This window comes from Camellia sinensis, chromosome 12, assembly GCF_055761805.1.
Source record: "Camellia sinensis isolate YWXY chromosome 12, ASM5576180v1, whole genome shotgun sequence".
Lineage (NCBI taxonomy): Eukaryota > Viridiplantae > Streptophyta > Magnoliopsida > Ericales > Theaceae > Camellia > Camellia sinensis.
In genome coordinates, this window is record NC_138972.1 from 103,238,242 (window position 1) to 103,260,833 (window position 22,592).

Sequence of the window (22,592 nt, forward strand, 5' to 3'; positions counted from 1 at the left end):
CTCCTTGTGTTCGCCAACAACCGAAGCATCTCCTCCTCCTCCGCCATCGCCATCGTGACTGCTACGACCACCACTGCCACCGCTACCACCTCCGTCGCTTCCCTTTCACTCTCTCTTCTCCTCTTCTCTTCACCTTTTGTTGCTGACGAGCTTCATAGATCTGAGTACCGCCGATCTTTTCATGCCGCCGCCTACTCCTCATTCGTCGATCTTCACAGATCCACCGCCACTGCCATGAGATCCAGAGGTTTCATCGCTGAGAAGAACTCTGCTCCATTGATGCTCCGTCTCGCGTATGCTCTCTCTCTCTCTATATATATATATATATATATGTATATGTATATATATAAGTAAAGTATATCTGTGTATCGATAGATATTTTCTCTTGTACCTCACAACTGTTTAATGGCGTGCCCACCATGTGCTTGAACACATGCCGAAATGAAACACACATATAAATTGACAATCATATGTGAAACTTTTTATCCACCATGTTCTTGACCACATGCTTAAACGAATAAAGACACATGAATTAACAATCAAAATGTGAAATTATTTTCCCAAATTGAAGAAAAAAAATCCCAACATATGATTCACCAAATCAAATGTATCTTTTTGTTAGGGAGTGCCTATCCATAAATTATTTCAAAGATAAGATATAGATTCCAATTATTACTTTGCACTTTTAGCCCTAATCTATTGTTCTGATTGGTGTTGGTGGTACTAATAATAACATTGTAATGTTGTGAGCACATGCAAGTTTATTGACATTTATATCAGGGGTGATTCTCTCCATCAAACACAGAACCATAAAACCAAAACAAAAGTATAATTTCACCTCATCACCAAAATGAAGTCTGTTAGGGTTTTTGTTTGATAATTTGTCATGGCACTTATGAATTCAAAAGTTTGGACTTAGCTTATATAGAGTTATGAGCCTTGATATATAGGTTTGTTTTCATTTCTCTTGATAATGAATTATTTTATTTTATTGCAAATATCAACACATGTATGAGCATGTTGTTTGGTAGTAGCTTTAAGAAAATAGTTTATCTCATTTTCTAAAGTATAAATTCTTGGACATACATATTCAATTCTTAAATTACATGTAGGAATCCAAAAGATAGTTTCGAGTGATGAAGACATGAAGTTGTGTGGTGGGTCTTGAGAGTTCAAAAACTTGGAATATTTCCCATTGAACTATTTAAGTAATTGAAGTGTAGATTTGCGATCCACTGAGAATCTGCATTGTTGTATTAGATTACATTGTTGTATTTACCATTTGAACAATCTGCATTTTAGAAGAGTCCCAAATTGTTCTACATTCAAAGGTTCTGAATGGTAGAAAACTGTAGTAACTTTGGAGGAAAAAAAGCCTCTTTTGCGGCGATAGCTAATTTTCAACAAACCCAATTCCCTTCAAACCAAAAAATATAACTTTTTATTGGTTTTGAATTATATTTTTGGAGTATGCTCATATTGGTTTTGAATTGGATTTTATTGCCGTATTTTTTGTTGTTGTTAGATGTGAGGTTCTTATGTTATTTGACTGCCAATGAAGATATTGTCCATGTTTTTTTGGTTTATGTTTTTTCTTGTAGATGTGAGTGGGTGCACATGCAAGTATAGTTACTCTTGATGTGGATGTGGATGGGTTTCATTTATCTTGTCGTGACCCCCATGCGCAGAGCACATGGGGGTCCTCCAACTAGTATACATAAACATGTATCCATATATATGTGGTTTTGTTATGGAGATCGGTGGAGTTTGATGATGTGTTGTTGTGTATGCGGATGGCACAAGCTTGTGTTCAAAATTTGCAAAGTATAATATATCAGAATTATTAATTTTATAATTGTTATAATTTGAAATGTCAATGTTATTGAATAAGTGTTAATGGTTAATTTTATTTTATTTTTTTATAGATTGCTTTTGCGTGGGCAATTGTAGATATTTATTTTTGTATATGAAGAGCATTTGTTCTGTATATGAAAAACATTTATTTTTGTACAATCCACTATTTTGGAAATTCAGTGTTTTTTTATGTAATATTTAATTTAGATGGATTATACTTGGTTGGTATGGAATTTGTATTACATTTACAATTTGACGCTCAATATGAATTTTTTTGAATGGTTGGAAGTGAAATGTGTGCACATTGTCGAATGGTTGATAATATAATTAGTATTGATCGATTATATTGTTTATACAGAGTATAGGTTACACTAATAATGGATACAGGTGGTTGAGAAAAAAAAATTGTATATAGCAATTGGCGACTAAATATGTTGGTAGCCAAAAATGCAAGCAAAGGTTTTGCTGCCTAATTATTTAGTAGTTGGAAAGAAACAAATCGCTTTTGGTGACTAAACAGTTAGTAGCCAAAACAAATTAGAACGAGCGAAGAAACTATTTCTGACTAAATATTTTAGTTACAAAAAACACGGCATCCTTCGGTGACTAAAATGTTTGGTCGTAAACAATAATGAAATGAAAAGTAAGAGGCTTTTGGTGACTAAAATGTGTAGTTCGTAAAAGTAAACTATTTGGTCGCTAAATGTATTATTATATTACCGACTAAAATGTGTAGTCACAAAATGTATTATTATCTACAACAAATTCCTTTTGGCGACTAAAGTTTTAGTTTCTAATAGTTGAATTCAGTTTTATGTGAGAAGTTTCGGCGACTAATATTTTAGCTGCCAAAAGATAACCTTTGCTGACTAACCAAAGTTTAGTAGCCAAAACCTTACACATTGCTGACCAAAAATAGTTTAGTTGCCAATACTATCGCCAACAGGATATATGCGACGACCTTGGCGACAAAAATTTTTTGTCGCTATTGAGTTTCGGCAACCAAACATGGGGCTTTTGGCGACTAATATTTTAGTCGCCAAATGTGTCATTTCCTGTAGTACCGCTGCCCTACATGTATGCTGCATAGTTTTCTCTTTGCTTGCCTAAAACAACAAGATGATGAGACCTCTAAACATTGTCTTATTAGCCATTTTTGGAGTAGCTTTTCTTCTAAGTTTCATCAAATCACATGAGGCTTGTACAGTCTTAGACGAAGAAGAAGAAAAAGTGTGGATGAAAAAAGAAAATCTTTTGTTACAATCTCTAAGGGGTCCTGTGTGTGATAACCCTGCCATGTACTGTGTTAATTAATCATGATTATGTTTGTAATTATGTGCTTAATTTGAATTTGGGTGTTAATTGCATGATTATATGTGATTTTGGCTTTGTAACTGTTCATCGTAGGAAAATCTATTCAACTTACTGTTATGAACTGAAAATTGAAGGCCTTATCGGCCACAAAAATCGAAATTGACTATGCCATTGTGATTGGCATAATTTTTAGAGCCTATGGTGAAATTTAATTGAAAATTTATTTGGATCAAAATAATTAGATTCAGAATGATTAATTAAGCACCATTGCTTAGCCTTAATTAAATTTGATTAGGCCATCCTATATAAAAGCCTATATAGCTTCATGTTATGTTTTGAGCTCATTTTTGTTGAGATTACACTCTAGAGAGAGAGAGTGTGCCGGTTAGAGAGAGAGAGAGAGGGAGCTCAAGTTAGAGAATTGTTTAAGAAGCTTGAAGATCTTGGAGTTTAACTCAAGGATTAACTAGAATTTGGAAGATTGAAGCTCCTAGGTGAGTATTTGGGCATAGATTCATGAATTTAAGTTTGTAATTTTGTGAATTCAAGTTAGATGGTGATCAAGAACATAATTTGAGTTGAAATTGATGAATTTGGAGCTTGTATGTGCATGCATGTGCATATTTGCCATGAATTTATACATTCAAACATGAATCACGTTGAACAAGAAGAATTGAGCATTGAAGCATATATGCAAGCATGGTTTTGTTGAGTTTCATGAGAATGGGCATCATTTGTGCCATTTGAAATGGTATTGAGATCTATAATACACATGCGTTAATGATCCATGAAGTTATGGAGTTTGGTTATATGTACATTGAAGTTTAATCATGAAGCAATGTGTTTTGGTGGTAAACTTGAGAATTAAAATCATGATTTTGAAGAATTGGTCTCATATTGCTATTGTCCTCATGTTATGTAATGTTTTCCATGCTCTTGTGTCAAAAACATGAGTTCTGATCCTTTGAATATCAAGTTTGAACTTCAAGAACAGTTTTGGAAATTCCAGAATTTTGCATGTCCGCTCGAGCGGGGGAAGGGCCCCTCGAGCGTAAAATGTTGGTTCCTAGAAGTTTTGCAGACATGATGTCCGCTCGAGCGGGGAGATTCACGCTCGAGCGCCAAGCCATGTAGTTTGAATTTCAGCTCGAGCGTCTGAAGTCACGCTCGAGCGTAAATTTGAGGTGACCAGTACTTTTGCAAACCAAAGGGGTCCGCTCCAGCGGGGAGCCCTGTTTCAGTAATTTTGAAAAGTGGTTTCATGTATCGTTTTTCGTTCTTGTTCATTTCTAAGCACTCTTAGGCATACATTGCGCATTTGTAAATGAATCAAGAAGATAAGAAAGAGGCCTAAGAGGAATGTATGAATTAAGAATGGATTGAATAGTTTGTGACCCGATATATGTTATGTATTATGTAGGGCCGAGCATAAGGACGAATCCACCGGCAGAACACTGTGAGTAATATCTTAGTAAAGATATTTTCAAGTATGTTACTTTCCAAATGCTACTTCTGTATAAGCTTCATGGATTTGTTGATTTGAAATATGAATGAATATTCTATATGCCTAATTTTGTATAACGCCCTTGGACATGAATGATTGGGCCAAAGGCCATCGGATATGAATGATTGGGCCAAAGGTCGTTGGACATGAATGATTGGGCCAAAGGCGGATATGAACGATTGGGCCAAAGGCCGTTTGAATATGTCATTTGATATGTTTGAATACCGTAATGGGCCAAAGGCCGTTTGAATGAAAGGGATCATGATCATGAATATGAAATACGCATGGATTTGAATATAAAAAGAATGGGCCCAAGGCTGTTTGATGCGCCTGATATGTTTGAATTGGGCCCGAGGCCGTTTGATATGTTTGAATTGGACCAAAGGTCATTTTGAATAAAGAGTTGGTTGGACCAAATGTCGTTTTGTATAGATGGACCCAAGGTCGTCTCGTTTTATATAAGATTTGGACCTGAGGTCATTTTGCATACGGATATGATGTGTTGGACCCGAGGTTGTCTTGCTTTGTTAAGATTGGTAAATCTGTTGTGAATGAGAATAGTGGTTCAAATGTTTACATTATGAGTATGACTCATTTATGAACGAATCTCATTCATTATCCTCTTTATTTTGATATTATTCACTGGGCATTAGTTCACTCTTATTTATATGTATGTAGGTGAGCAAAGGGACGTTCAATCCCAGCCTTAGTGGAATTTAAAAAAGGAACCCGAGTTTTGTGAAGTCAGCCCAGGTTCCTCACGCAAGAGGCTTGGTTTATGATCTTTTGTATTTCCTTTGCTATTTCTATTGGTCTTGATAGACCGTTCATGGGTATAAAGCTTTTGGTTTAGCTGACTATGTGTTTGAATAATCCTGGGTATACTAGATGTTAACTACTGTTATGTGGTGTGAGTTATTATTAAGTATATGTGAAACGTTTTGATATGCCATGTATAGCATAGCTCACTGGACAAAACTTTTAAGTTTGCTTCCGCATCTGGCCCCATATTACTAATTCTAAATTGATATCAGGTTTGAGGCCGTAGGTAATCTCATGATTACTGGCCGGTTATGACCTTAATCTATAGGGGCGGGTTCGAGTCATGACACTGTGACAGGACTCCTATCCCTTCTTTCGAACCAAATCCCCCTACCTACATCCCAACAAGTAGCACAAAAGTCAATACCAACAGCCAGAAAAATTTTGTTGGCCATGCTATACCTTCTCATGTAGAAGAACAACGGATGAAAAATGAAAATCTTTTGTTACAATCTCTGAGGGGTCCGGTCCCCCCCTTTAGGACCAAATCCCAGCACCTACATCTCCACGAGTAACAGCAAAGTTAATACCATCAGCCATAAAGACTTTGCAGGTCATGCCATTCCATTTGGTGTGGCCAAAAAGTTAATTCTAACCCACCAATGTCATTAACAATATCAGAACACATTCATCTTAGAAGTTACAAAAACCGAGTGTGACTAGTGACTAAAACTAATAAGCCACACCCAAAAATAATAATAATAAAAAAAAATAAAAATGACTTGAATAAGTCTTCGTGCAAACAAAATTTTAATATTTTCTCCATTTTTTGTTTGTTGTTGGTTGTATTATATATGTACTGCTAGTGCTATAGAATGCGGACATAACAAGAGAATGCTCTTGGTTTGTATTTTGATAGTGATTGATTATAGAAGAATAATAACAAGAGTTGATTGATTTCTAAGGGCTTTTTTTTCCCCCTTTCCTCATATGGTATTGTTGTTGCTGAAGCTCTTTTGTGTAGGAGTGTTTTTTTTTTTTTTTTTTGGCTTGCAAAATTCGTTGCTTACTAGTGTTATCAATATCTTATAATATATTATCATCAATATGTAACTTATATTAAATGTATCTTACGATACATATATAATACATGATGTAATATACGATAGACGATATATGGTGTGATACATATGTTACACGAATACTTAAATTCTTTGGCAATTTAAAAAATAGTAATAATAATTGAACATATATTTCATGTAAATTGATATTGTCAAAAAAATTCATTAACTTAACAAAAATAATAGTATTTTTAAAATGAGAAAGGCATTTTAATTTTATTCTTATTTATCTTTTTGACAAATATCTACTTATATGGTATTAAGTATGTTATTTTATTGATTTATGCCTACTTACACAGTTAGAGTATAAAATTTTCTGTTGTGAACAAATTATTTTACAACTTGGAAGTCATAAATAAAATATTAAAACTTAAACTGTGAGTGAATACAATATGTAAAACATAATACACAATTTACTAATAATGATATTTGAGGGTAAACTTGATTCTTGAATTAAATACTAAAATATCATATTTTTTGTTATACATATTTTATTTCTTCTATATTTTATATACATTAACAATTGATGTTAGCGTATCCTTAATGTCAGGAAATTTACTGTAATTTTAAGAATTCCATTAGTCATTTGTGTTCTTAACGCAATTATGATATATGATATGGTTTGAAAATGTTAATGTATTAAGATTATGAAACCATTCTAAGGATGAGATCAGCATTTTGATGGGAATTTTGGGTTTAATCATATGAAATTTGAGGTGGAAAGATTTTATTACTCTTACTTTACAAAAATAACAATCACATATTATATAATAAGAGTTTTTATGTAATTTCATATACTTAATTTCAACTAATTAATATTGCCACACTAGTGCATAAATAAATACAATTTCATTTTCAATCTTTTTTTTTTTATTTTTTTGATCGTCAAAAGAACTTTATTGAATAAGAATCAAAGATAAATCCTTACATCAAACATTAATAAAGAACAAAACCTAGTAAGTGCTATAAGCATCAGAGTGAAGTTCATTTATCCCAACTAGGTTGGCACAAAAGGACTCACCCAATCATATGCAACACCTACAAAACAAGGCTGAGGAGGAATCAACCAGATAGAAACAAAACAACAACTACCAGCTCCCAAAACACAAGAAACCCAACTAGCTAGCTACCCCTTATAGCTTTGATCCTAAACACCAAGTCATAAACAGAGTAACTCACCCCTTTGACATGATATTTAACCCATAAGGCTATATATGCAATAATATAGATTCACACAAACCTTCCCCATTAATACCAAGACCAGCAAACTTGCACCCATTTCTAGCCTTCCATAAATTTCATATCACAGCAGCTGTAATTGCACCCCAAATACTCTTTTCCAACCTTTTGAATTTGAATCCATCCCACCACTCCAACAAATGACTCACGGATTGAGGAACCACCCAAATAATACCTTAGCATGACAAAATCTAAGTCCAGATTTTCCAAGCAAAACTGCAACATCTTCATCACAAGAATTACAGAAAATGCATAAAGGATCTATAGTAGGATCAAGAACCCTAATGCTATGAAGAAACACTGAAGTTTTTAGTCTGCCCTTCCAAACTAGCCAATAGGTGAATTGCATCTTAGAAGGAGCAATATTCATCCATATTGCTCGAGGCACAGAAGGCAATAGACCAAGATTCAAATTGAACCGATCATAAACTGATTTTACAGAGAACAACCCGGATACTTCAGCTTTCCAAACCAATCTGCATCCTCTTATTCACTCAATATAGGGCTATAATGAAGCAAGTGAATGAGCTGAGAGCATTCCTTCATTTCCCAAGAAAACAGTTGCCTACGAAAATAGAAATCCCACGCACCTAGAGTAGATTTTCTTCCAAAGAACTCAAACACCGTACCCTCCTTATCTAATGACAAAGAAAACAACCTCGGAAATAGCTCTTTCAAGCTACCTTCCTCAACTATCTGTCAATCTAGAATCTACTTCGTCTCCCATTACCAAGATGAATACTTACATTCGATTGGTATAAATCAAGAACACTTGGATAAGAAAATGCTGCAGACAAAACATACTTCCAAACTCTTGAGACTTTGGTTTGTGGATCAAAAGATGGCAACCAACCATTAGTAGCATAGTTATATTTGCTGCATAAAATATCCTTCCATAAAACCCTATTAGCACACCCAAATCTCCACCACCATTTGACAAGGAGACACAAGTTCATAACACTCAATCTTTTAATACCCAGACCCCCTGCATCCCTATCTCTAGTAACATCACTCCACTTAACCATGTGAATTTTCCTTTTTAAATCAGAACCTCTCCACAAAAATTTAACTTGAATACTTTCAAGTTCTCTAATCACAGAGACAGGCATCTTAAATAAGGATAAGTAATACACCGGCAAGCTTGACAACACAAATTTTATGAGTGTTAGTCTACCCCCGAATGATAAGTGTCTTCTCTTCCAAGTTGCAAGCCTCAACTTGAATTTCTTGACAATAGGGTTCCAAGTAGACTTTAATCTAGGACTTGCACCAAGAGAGGCATGCCTAAAAACATGAAAGGGAGAGCATGTTTGGAGCAATTAAGTGCATCAACAAAATCATTAAGAAGATCCTCCTCCAACCCTACACCAATCACCATACTTTTGCAATAATTAATTTTAAGCCCAAATATAATCTCAAAACACCTCAATAATCACTTGATGCATAAACTTCCTCTCAATCAGCCTCACAAAAGAGAATAGTATCATCTGCAAATTGTAAATGGGATGCATTAGTTCTATTAGCTCCAATATACTTCCCTTTAAGCAATCCAACCTCCTTAGCTCTCATGATTAGGATGTTGAGACCTCCCATGATCAAATTGAACAAGAATGGAGAAAGTGGATCACCTTGTCTCAGACCCCTCTCAATACTGAACTAAGAAGTAGGGCTTTCATTCATTAAGACTGACACCCTTACTGAAGAGATACAACTCTTAATCTAATTCCTCCACTTCTGACCAAAACCAAAGCTTTCCAACAAATTAAACAAGAAAGACACACTAGTAATTCTATCAGTCAATTTAACTGTACTCATAATTCCACAAAACTTAATAACGCAAATAAACATTGGTTATACGCCAAGTATATATTACAATCATCTGTTATCAAAATTTAAGTTTATTTATTTCCAATGCAATCATAGCCACATATTGTTATAAAAATCTTAAAGCATGAGGATATTGATGTACGATGGTGTGATTGAGAGTAGTGATGGAGCTATGAAGGGTTCAAGGGTCACAACACCCCCCCCTCTTCAATTTTGGATTTTTTTACACATATGTTATAAAGAAAATAATTTACAATTAAAAATTTTATTAGATATAACAATTAGAATGATTTGTTAATGACATTCTTAAAATTATGAAAAACAATGGTGATTGTTACCATTGAAAGTGAATGGACCACAACAAGCCACTTATCATGTACGAACATGTTTTGAAAAAAATTATTGAAGTGGTGATATGACGTCAGTATTATTGACATGTAAACATAGTCAACCCCACCATGCAGATGTGGAAGTTTTTGGATTGTTAATTTTACTATTGGTTAGTGATGCCACATGTTGATGGTGATGTGGTATTATAATTATACTAAAATTTTCTCATTTTTTGTACAAAAATTGAGAAAAGTATACTAATATTGTATAATCTTTCATCACGCTTATATATAAGACATTATCCATAATATACTATTTATAAGAAACACCATCTTTTTTATTCCAATCTCGCTCGAGGTTAATTGTAAGAATATATTTAATTTTTTATATTAAATATTTAAGATTTTGTGCCTAACATTAATTCAAAATTTTATTATTATCTATTATAGATTATGGAGAAAAAATTGAAATTATAATTATAAATGCCCTCTCTCAACTAATTTTCTAGTTTCATCATTGATCGAGAGTGTTTAGCTTTCAAAATCTATTTTTGGAATTTTTTTAAATTCTATAAAATAGTTTGATTAAAAATTAAATAAAAACAAAGGAAAACAAAAAAGAAAAGAAAGAAGACATTTTTTTTTTCCAAAAAAGAGAGGATTATATAAAAATAATGACTTTTTAAATTTTTTTTCACTAAATTAATTTTTAAAATTTTAAAAGACTTTTCAACAAAAATAAATTCTTGGAAACAAAATCAAGGAGAAAGAGAGATTTTGAGATAAAGAATCCCACTCCTACGAGCTCGTTTGGCATGAAGAAGTTTGGGATTTTTTGGATAAAATAGTCGCAAAAATACAAAATATATTAAAAAATCAATAAAATAAAATGTGATATTCAAATCATAATCATTTTATTTTTTCTCTCACAAAAGTCACAAAAGCCAACAAAAACCTATCCCAAATGAAATTTTTAGCTCAAAATTTTAAAAAAAAAAAATCAAAAAATTAAACCACATCCTAAGCGAAATCTAAGAAGATAGATTTTGTTGTTATACTTCTACTCCACTAATATCAAGCGCAAAAAAAAAAAAAAAAAAAAAAAAAAAAAATTAATAATAATAATAATAATTAAAATTAAAATTAAAAATGTCTTTGACTTATTCCAGCATGGATTTGCTGAGATTTCTGGATTTAACTTGGGCCGTGGTTTGACAGTTGAACGCGTGGTCTCAAAAACACGTACGTGTTTATAGACTACTACCGAACATAAAACACATTCCCTTGCCTTTAACGTACGGAAAGTTCCAACATATACACCCCTAAAAATAGTGTATTATATGTATTTTTAATTATGTTATTTTATTTTTTAATTATAATTTATAGATTTTTTAATTATATCTCGCGTTATATTTAGTTATGATATTTTTTTTAATTAAAATTTAAAAAATATAAAATTATACCATTTTTTTTTTTATATTATAAGATATGTATAATACACATCTTTTCGGAGAGTTATACTTAGTATTTTCCCCAACATTAATGTGAAACAAGTTAAGGGATGGAACAACAACGCATCAAATTTTAAATCAAATCTGTAATAGGAAAATTTTGTACGTATTGACAATTTTTTATCACAAAATCTAATTGTAATGGAATGCTAGAATTATTTTAAATTTGTTAGAGCGTCTAATATTTACTTTTTCTTTTATTAAATTTAAATGAAAGCAATCCAGTTTTAATATTCCAACGTTAACATCAAACTAATATCAAATTGAGGATGCTTGAAACCTTTCATCAAATTACTATAGATAGCCGTTGGGACCATACACCGGACGACTGTCCGATTGTCCTCCTGAATAACCTCTTCCTTGCTTAGACTTCCAGTAAATTTGCACTAATTGGTCGACTTGCCGGAGATCCTCCTAATCGTTCTCCGGGTCAACCGGTGGTTTGAAGAAAAATAAAAAATTTCCGTTGAAACGTTTGATATCAAATGAAATTTTTATTCAAATTTGATATAAAAAAAAAAAAAGTAAACGTCGGAGATGCTCTTAGGGTGGTTTGCTAAATTATCACACTAAATCAGCCTCTTGCACCGAGTTAAAGAGTGGAAATTAACACAAAAGTGGAAATTAAATATTAAAAATTAAATGTTGAATTTTTTTAATTAATATTTTATTTAATAAAAATTTAAGTATTAAATTAAAATAAGTGAACCAATTTAGCTAACCCAATCGGCTACTCATGTGTACTTAACTGAAATGTCAAGTGGTCAATTTTTACCAAAGGCAAATATCGATTATTTACTTTCTATTAAAAGATTTTTATATTAGTCGAGGTACACACAAGTTGGCATAGACACTGAATTATATATATATGTAAATAGTCTTTGTTTAATGATTTATTTCTTCCTTATTATGATTTTTTTTTTTTTTTTTTGGGTTATGGTTGATGGTGCCAGGCTTGTTGTTTATAATGTGGGGCTTTCTTATGTGGTTGAATGTTCAATTTAATATAATTATCTTGATATTTGTAAATATTGTCTTATGAATTTAAAAATAATAATTAATTATTTGATATGTATAAGATGAAATTTGAATTTTATTATATTTAATTTTTTTTTTAATTTTTATATTGTAATGATGAGGTAATCATGACGGTGTAACTGGTGGCAGGAGCTAGAACTAGTACGGTAGAATGGTAGGTTACATGTTTTTTATGGATTTTATTTGGACGACAATTTGCTTGAATTAAAATAAATAAATAAATAATTATATATATGGCTAAGTGGACAGACTTGCAAATTAAATTAATTTTAGGGTTAGGTTTTGGATGACCCTATAACCCTGATGTCCGGGCCGGGTCGAGTTTTGATAAATACAAAATTCTTATTAGGTAGTATAAGCTTGACCCGAACCCAACTCGGTCCATCAGATGTCCACCCAAGTTGTAGCCTAGCCATAACTTTTCACTATGTGATTGAGATGATCTAAATAAGTATATTTTTTGACTTCTTATGAAAAGACGTGAAATATGAGTTGAGTTTTAAATGATGTGATAGAAAGGTGATTTGACCCAAATAAAATGATTATGACTTAAATATGATAATATACTAAAATAACATGTGCTATTTTAGCACATGCCAAACACCCAGCTTATTTTAAGTCAAAAGTTGCCTTTTTAAGTTTTTGCCAAACTTTTGATAAGCCAGGGAGAAATTTCACCTCAAGAATTATAGCAGTTACCAAATATTGGTGCTTAACAGTGTCAATAGCTCTCATGCTATAGGTGTTGCCACCAAACCTTGATTTCTTGTACAATCAAAGCAATTTTCCTTATCAAACGAAGCCTTTCTGTTTAATGTTGCCCTTCTGTTATTGCAACAAAATTGAGCTCCAAGTTACTACAATCAATATCAAAAGGGTCCATGTTTTCCTAGTCAATTCAAAACTACAGACTCAAAAAATAAGCAAAAAGAAACCCAGACCATGAGAAGAAGATTTTAAAATTGATTCCACCATAAGTATTTAGACTACTGCAAATTAAAATAAAAAACCAACAAACAAAAACAGTAAAAGAATATACTATGTGGATTTAGGTTTTATATGGAATAAGAGAAGATATTATGTGAGAGGGTGTATAATATAACTATAGGGCTAATTGTATATGGTCCGGATCGGTTTCAATCCGGAAACATGGGGTTCAATCCGAAACCGATCTGTGGACTATACCGAATCATGGATTCAAAAAATCAATTCAAACCTACCGGATTAGATTGGACTGGATCGGATTACAGATTTTACGGATTCCTTACTTAGCCCTAAAAATATCGAGGCAAAAATCATGATTTTTTTTTTTGGGGGGGGTACATCAGGGGCTGTAACCTGGGGAAGGGGAGTCTTAGAATATTGAATTTACTATAATGGTCCAAATTTCTAAATTTCATAGCTCTCTTTACCTAAGCAATAAGTTAAAGGTCATATGTCACCATTAAATTCTTATTGCCTTTATGCACAACAAAGCTCCACAAAACCACCTTCATGTAGTATTCTACCCTAAATAAATGGTATTCTACCCTAAATAAATGAAGTATTTAAAAACATATGAAATTTAGTCATCTCTGTCTATCATTAGGCATGAAAATTAGATAAATCTGACACTTAAACGTGTATCCACACTCGGCAACCATAACCTAGTCCACATAGAAACAGACAAAATCAAAACATCTTCTCAACCAAAATTTCATTGGACTTTGTCATACATAAACATAATAGATCCATGACCTTGATTCCTAGGGGACAACATCAAATGATGACTTTCATATCCTCTGATGATTTTCTTATGTTACTTGCAACGTAGATTGTTCCAAGAAATGGGAATGGGAACAGGAACAGGAACAGGAACAGGAACAGGAACGTGACACACAACATGTTCTAAAAAATGGTACAATAAGGATAGGCTTGTACAAATCACTCCCTTAGAATTTAAGTTATGAGATCAGTTTTCATTTAACAATTGGATATCTAATAAAACAGTCTATTTTTCTTCAAACTAATAAATATCAATTATCATTTAACAATTATCTTTATGCAGAACGAAACTCCACAAAACCATCTTCATGATTTTAACTGAAGACGTAAACTCAATAATCTGCAGTCAGACAATACATCATTGGAGCAAACACCAAAACAAAATATGCAACAATAAGCTTTTTTTTTTTTTTTTTTTTTGGATAAGTAAGTCATATTATAACCAAAAAAGAAAGATATACACTGAAATTCAATACACATCTTTTGTAGGGAGAATAAACATAAACAAAAAACATACTACTCCCTCAATAGAAACGAACTAAGCCTATAGACGACGAACACAACATACACAACAAAGGATTCAAAATTTCCCTCTAACACTCTTCAAGTAATGAAGTTTCGCTTTGAGTTTTCTTCTGTTATCCTCCTTTGTAGTCTCTTCATTAATGGGATCACTTGGAGATGGACTCCCTCTACTTTTTAGGCTCATCGTTTGACATAACAACTCTTGATTTAATTCTCCATTCTCCAACTCTCCCATATCACATGATTCAAGGACTTGAAGCTATTCCCAGTTTTTCTAGAACTTGAAGCTATTCCCAGTCTATCTCTCCATTGTTTGTTGTCGAAACTTTAGACTCTTGTGCTATAACTTGATGTTCTCCGAATGTCTTTATGTCCCTAGAAACCGGGTGAGCATCCAATGGACAGCTCACTCGCAGAACCGCATCTTCGTGCCTTGCTTGAAAATCAATTTCCGGGACAATGCATTGCTTCTGCTTATTGTTACCCACGTACTTTTCAGTTTCTAAGATCCCTATCTTCTTCTGAAGATCAGTGATGTATGTAATCGCATCACCGAGCAGAGAGGCCTTGTCCATCTTAGAGATGTTAGGAACAACCGCTCTTAATGCATAAAAACGTTGGTTAAGCTTCTTTCGCCTCTGCCTCTCTGCTTCCACATGATTCAATGGTTCCTCTCTCCCATTGGCAGGCTTTCTCCCTCTCTTTCTTGGTTTCCTCTCATCAAACTGAATCAACAAGTCCTCCTGACCCTGGCTAAACCAGAAACAATCACTTGGTTCATTTGTGGAAACAGTTTTGCTTCACCATCATCACTTCGAGACCAATTAGAAGAGTTCCCATAAACTTGATTAGGTCCCACCGCTTGCAAATCTTAAGATTCTGATGTAAACCCTGAATCATCTTCCACTTTCGGTGAAAAACTTACAGTCATCGGACGGGACTTTGCACCACCAAGACTAAGTTCATGCCCAAATATCTTTGGCACCACCTTTGCCTGTACAGAAAGAGGTCCCCCAAGTGTAGTTTTCACCATTTGAATCACACCTTGACTTGTTCTTCAGGAACTGATTTAACGGAACTAATCTCAACTACCCCTGATTTTAGTGGGATAAAAACCACCATCTCAAATCGAGCTAATTTGGCTAAATATGACCTTGATTGGTAATGTTCTGAACAACTCTTGGCATCTGAAGCCCAAATCACTCTACCAGTATTGAATGATTGAGAAGGACTAGATGGCTTATCAAATGGGAATGAGTAATACATTGATGCGAGATAGAACATCTCCAAATCTGAAACCGAATCCAAATTCCCTGCATAATTATCTTCCACCGATCCTCCAAAACAAGCGTGAAGCTTCTGCAAAACCCCCTTTTTCCTATTTTCTTCATCAAATTTTCGATCCTTGGAACAGTTCCCATTCTCAACCTCACTTCCCTTCAGCTCCTTACAATGCCCATCACCCCGAATCAAGGCCGAATTGCCCGATTTCGACTTCGACACGTTGCCGGATGCCGAAGCAACAAAGAATTCAAAGGATTCACTGCCTAAAACAGGCTCCATCATATCATACACTCGTCCTCTTCATTCAACCAAAACTTCTCCCCCATCTTCCAGACAACTCAACAAACACTTAAATTGCAAACATTAACTTTAAAGGGTTTCAGCTTTTCACAAACAAATACGACACAGAACTACTAGAATCTTTAAATTTAGAAACCTGGTTTGATTGTTCATGTGAAAAAGAACTACACCCAGGTTGTCGTTTCATGTGAGGGTTTGATACATCAACAAATCACAAGTGGATATGCATGTATATGTGTGTATATATATCATAAAAGAAGCACAAAGAAACTGCAACTTAAAAAAAAATAAAAAAAAATAAAAATAAATAAATATTTTTATGACTTGTTATTATTAATGTATTATTTTCTATTTAATTTTAAATATAAATTAATTTTATAAATAAATTGAAACAAATTTAAAACAGAAAAAGTTAAAGTAAGAAAAAAATAAAATTTAAATACAAAAATAAAAAAATAGTCAAATATAAAGAAAACAATGTGTAATTTATGCTTTATAGAAAACAAAGTGTAATTGTGTGTGTTGGGGGCGGGCGCTCATGACTAAGGCCTCGTTTGATAGAGCTGTGAGAAAGTGATTATACCTTATAGTTTAACAGATTATAACTTATAACTGTGAACATAAGCTGATTTTTGACTTATAAATTAAGTTTTTCCTGCCCCACTCAAACAATAAGTTAATTTTTAACTTACAAAAAGTTAAAAATTGTATTATTAAGCTGAACTAAACACATCAAAATAGTTTAAATTAAGTTAAAAATTAAAATAAACTGAAAATAAATCTTACCAAACATAGCCTAAATATTGAGTATTGAGTATAAAGGGTGAATTATAATCAATTAATGAGATTTGTCATTATCAATCACTATCACCCCTACATTCAATACTCGTTTAATCAACACAATATGGTGCCTTGCCTATACTATTGTGTTGCATGTGACCTGATGATTTTACCAGAATATCTAAAGCATGTTGTAAATCATTAACTAGTATTTTGAACAAAAAAATTGAAGAGAATTATCTGAAAGTGGGGTTGAAAAAAAAATTGTAAAAATATGTAAAATGTAAATGAATTTGCGGTGGAGTGCAAGTATAAAATTGTGGGAGTGCAAGTCTCACTTACACCTTTTTATATATATATATTTTCTGTGTAACTAAGTAATTTTTTCTAAATTTTTTTATATAAATATACTGATAGTATGGGTTATTTTGGAAAGCAAAAATATTTGGGATGTCCTTTGAGGATGACTCCCACACCCCCAAACTAATCCTGACATTCCATGTATGTGTGGAGTCCACTTATGAATGTGTGGGGTTCATATTATGAGTGGTTCAGATTTGTAGAGATTTTGTAGAGGTAGAGATCTCAATCATTACTCTTTTGAAAAGTGTTAAAAAAACTTAATTTTTTATTTATTACGAAAAGACGTAAAAAAAAGTAAAAGATAATGTTAGAAAAATGCTATGCATTAATATAATTTAACTAATAAAATTATTAAAAGATTTACGATAAATAAAATATGAAAGTAAGTAAATTCATATAGAGTAAGATATAATTAATTTTTAAGATTGAGAGGCGTGTAGTCACTATCCTAAAACCGTTATTCCTCCCCCACGTGAATGTACAATCAGAGTGCAACGACTCTAAAATACAACCTAAGTGCTCACAGCTTTTTCTCATTTGATGTTCATGTCCACCAAGAGATATGAACAAGTCACGAATCATAGTTGTCAAAAAATACAGAAGATAAATCAAACTATACTCTTCAACAAAATCTCAATATAAATTATACTCATGTATACTCTTGTGTGTCTCTTATGTGTCCTCTACCTTTAGAAAACATATGAATATATATAAGTGAAATCTTATAAGAATTCATACATAATATTTAATCATTACATAATTATAATAATAAAACTTCATAATCCTTGTAACTGAAATGTTTAAAACAAATATTAATGTTAATAATGGTCAAATAAATTAAATAGAAATAATTAATTTTATTTTTATTAAAATTCCAAAATTCCCCTACTTTTAATAAAAATAAAATTTTAAATAATACCGTAAAGTTTATATTATACTCCTACAATTTTAAAACTTTGCACTACAACATATAAGAGTTTTAGAGACTAAATTTTTTAATCTCTAAAAGTAAAAATTTTGTTACAAAAGATATTTAAGGACTAATTTCTATCGTCGTGAGAATAGTTGCTAAAAGGTTGTTCCAAAAAGTCAAAAATAAAGTTTTTAGCGACAAAATTTTGAAAATGTCACTAATATATAGACTTTTAGGACAAAATAATTTGGTCCCAAAATGATTTATTTTATGAGACAAAAAATTTAATCCCAAAAGGATAATAATTCATCATTAATGTCCAATTTTTGTTGCTAAAAATATAATGACGACACTTTCGTAACAAAAATATTTGGTTTCTAAAAAATAATTGCCCCTAAATTTTATAAGGGCAACTACAAACCGTGCAATAGGTGTGGGAGCCTTCTAGGCTTGACCTACGCTTAGTGTTGACAATTTGAAATATATCTTCAACTAGACCCTTTGTGCCAGAGTTCAACTTGTCAGACACACAGTACTAGTATTGGATATCAGTTCGCGAGTTAGTGCCCTTAAAGGCCATGCACTAGATCTTGATTCTCATAGGTTACTAGAGACTAACCCAAGTCATTAAGTCGCGACCTCGCGACAACTTCCACTTAGCAGAATCCTCCAAAGGTACAATAACATAATGCACCTTGTAGGAAATTGCCTACCTTGGATTCATACAGTGTAAAACCCTTCCTAATCAATCACTTCTTCAGCACTATTGCCTTAGGAATGAGTATGAGATCAACCTTGATATGGTGTCTCCTAAAAAATGAGTGATGGAATCAAGTCACACTGTATGGATCGTTTTTACCCATTAAATTTCCTTCATGGGATCTCTAATCGTAGAAGATGGGTTACCTCCCTAGGTGGTTTCCTAATGGGCTTATACTCATCCCCCTCGACAATAACAGATCTAGCCTTAATGCTAGTCTAGAGACAAAAATTCCTCTTTTGACTTATTGTCACGACCCAAACCCGCCCCTATGGGTTTAGTACTGTAACCGGCCAGTAATCCGAGATTACCGAAGACCTGCTTAATAGTAAAACAGTAATACAGAGTACAAGGGCTGGTGGAAGCCAAAATAGTAATTAAAAGATGTCCAATGAGCTATGACAGTCTGTATGCAAAAAGACTTTTCACATATATTTACATTCAGAACAAAAACAGTATTTACATACATTATATACAATCATTCAGGTTAGGGACCAAGTCCCTACCATAACAGTACAGTAACAGTCTATACAGTCGATACAATACAGAGACAGAAAATGGGAAATCTAAAACAGCCCGAAGTAGCCTTCGCTTGGCAGCACTTGGAACCTCGCAGTGAGGCACGTTGGTTGGCTTGACAAAAAGAGAGTTTACACCCCACACCCCTAGCTTCGATCCGGTGCCTGGACACCTACATATATATATATATAAACAGTAAGCTAAAGCCCAGTGAATAACATATGCGTAAAGAGGTTAAGAATGAATGTCCTTTCAGTATTGAAAACAGTCGTTTATCAGTATATCAGTCATTCAGTTTGTGGCTCATAATTCATGCCATAACAGTCATTCAGAAACTATAATAATCATACGTGGTACATCCGATAGAAAACAATACAGTAGGTCTTAACAGACCGAACAGTCAGTTGATGGCCATCATATCAATAAACAGTAGTGGTTCCAAACATGGGAACTGATAGAGATCTCTGTAACGGTAGTAGTAACAGTTTAGTAACAGTAAATTGCTATGGATGTCACGAATACAGTTCACAAATAGGACAAACATTCATTCAGTAAACAGTGTCATTTCATAAGGCAGTACAATCATTTGTTTAGAAAATAATCTCAATTGAACATATCTTTACAACATTGTTACTTACAGAGCACTGGGCTATAAGCAGCTAGAGCGTCCTCGGATGCCAACCCTACACAGTTACAGGACGAACACACACTAAGCTACACAGTTGGAAAAATAATAACTTAATCCCTAATTTGTCTAGGTGTGGTTCTACATCAATATCCTCGCTAAGATGCCTTAAACTAGGCCTAGGAGTGCCTAGGATGGAATGAGTTTACAAGGATGCACTTTGAAACACTTTTTAGAATTTTCAGAAAATAGGGGTCTCGCTTGAGCGTGGCTTTCTACACTCGAGCGGACATTCAGACAAAGGGACTCCACTCGAGCGTGACATTCGTCACTTGAGCGGACTGTAAGCTACAGTAAAAATACTAGATGCACAAAAATCACACTCGACGGGCGCTCGATCAACGCTCGAGCATGAGACACAAGTCCTCGCTTGAGCGTGAACTCTCTCGCTCAAGCAGACTGTAAACACATGCAAACTGCTAGATCCACGCATTTCACGCTCTAGCGCCACTTTCCTCGCTCGAGCAGACTGCATGAACACAAGGCGTACGCTCGAGCGTGGGTCCAAAATTTGGAATATCTAGATTTGAACCTCAAGCTCAAAACCAACTTTAAATGTATCAAATTCGATCTTTTTGGGCTAATTTTCTGGAAAACATTTGTAAACTCATAATATGACATGTTTCAAAGATCAATTTGAGAAATCAAAGCCCAAAGGTAGTTCAATTAAACACAATTTTCAAATAAACTTCAAGAACATGATCAAACATAACATGCATGTGTTCTAATGAGTTCAAGGCTTCTAATACATGCTCCAATGAGCCAATTCCCTCAAAAACAAGATGATTTCATGATCTAAAATCAAGATATGGGCATGCATGTAACAAATTTCATGAAACAACTTCAAAACCTCAATATAAGAGCATGCATGCATGATCTAGCTCTCAATTCAACATTGTAAACCAATTCTAGACATAGGTGACTAAATTACCATGAGCCATGCAAGAATTAACTTAAATTCAAACACAAGAAGGTAAATGTTCTACCTTAGGTCTAGAATGCAAGATATACAAGCTCAAATTGCACAATTAGCCTTCAATTCTTCTAGTTTCCAAGCCAATTCTCAAATGAAGCTAAGTTTCTCCTCTCTCACTCTTTCTCTCAGTTTGGTCTCTCAAGGATGAACAAGAATGAGATGCAAGACTAAGCTTTCAACAATATTGGTGAAGTGGGCCACTAGATGGCATTTTGGTAAATAAAGCCAACTTATGTAATTTAACATTATTAAAACCAATTTAATTATACCAAATCACATTTCAATTACACATGCCGTAAAATCACAAAAATTCTAATTAGCACATATCACCAATCAATTCGGATTCGGCTGCCGATAAGGTCTTCAATTTGCAGTTTAAAACATAATACATGAATAGATAATTTAGTAGTCAAACAGATAGACATGCACTTAAGCTATACATTCAATCAATCAGTTCAGGATTTTAGTCAATCAGTCATTTAACATGCTTAATCATAGATTAGCACTAATCAGTGGTGAGGGTTGTCACAGTCTCCCTTCCTTATAAACATTTTGGTCCTCCAGACTCGAATTACCTTTATTTTGGAAGAAAACATGATTTAGTGGGAACAATTCAGGATATCTCTTCATCATATCATCTTCCCTCTCCCAAGTGGCATATACGCCACCATGGTTTTTCCAATCAACTTTAAATAACGGAATCTCTTTATTCCTCAACTTCTTGATCCGTCTGTTTACAATCTGAATATGTCGTTCTTCATAGGTGTAGTCATCACTTAGCACTACACGGGTAGGCTCAATCACATGGAAGGGATCTCGGAGGTAATCCCTCAACATTGAAATATGGAACACGTTATGCATATGCTCCATTTCAGGAAGAAGCACTACTTGATACGCCACCGAATAAATCTTTTTGATAATCTCATACGGTCCGACATATCGCGGCGTTAACTTGCATTTAACCCCAAAACGGGTCTGCCCTTTCATCGGTGTCACTTTAACAAAAACATGATCACCTACTTCATATTCTTTGTCTCGCCTTCGGGCATCCGCATAACTTTTCTGTCGGCTTTGTGCGGTTTTCAGTCTCTGTTGAATTAGTTTCACTTTTTTTGTAGTTTCTTGAACAATTTCGGGCCCAAGCAAAGGCCCATCTCCAACTTCTGCCCAGCAAATCGGAGATCGACATTTCCTGCCATATAAAGCCTCGAAAGGCGCCATACC

The 22,592-nt window shown here is 33.6% G+C and overlaps 1 pseudogene; it reads right to left on the reverse strand.

The window, feature by feature from the left end:
• Positions 1–14,673: 14,673 nt before the first annotated feature.
• On the reverse strand, positions 14,674–16,579 carry LOC114268353 (transcription factor MTB3 pseudogene; annotated as a pseudogene).
• Positions 16,580–22,592: the final 6,013 nt, after the last annotated feature.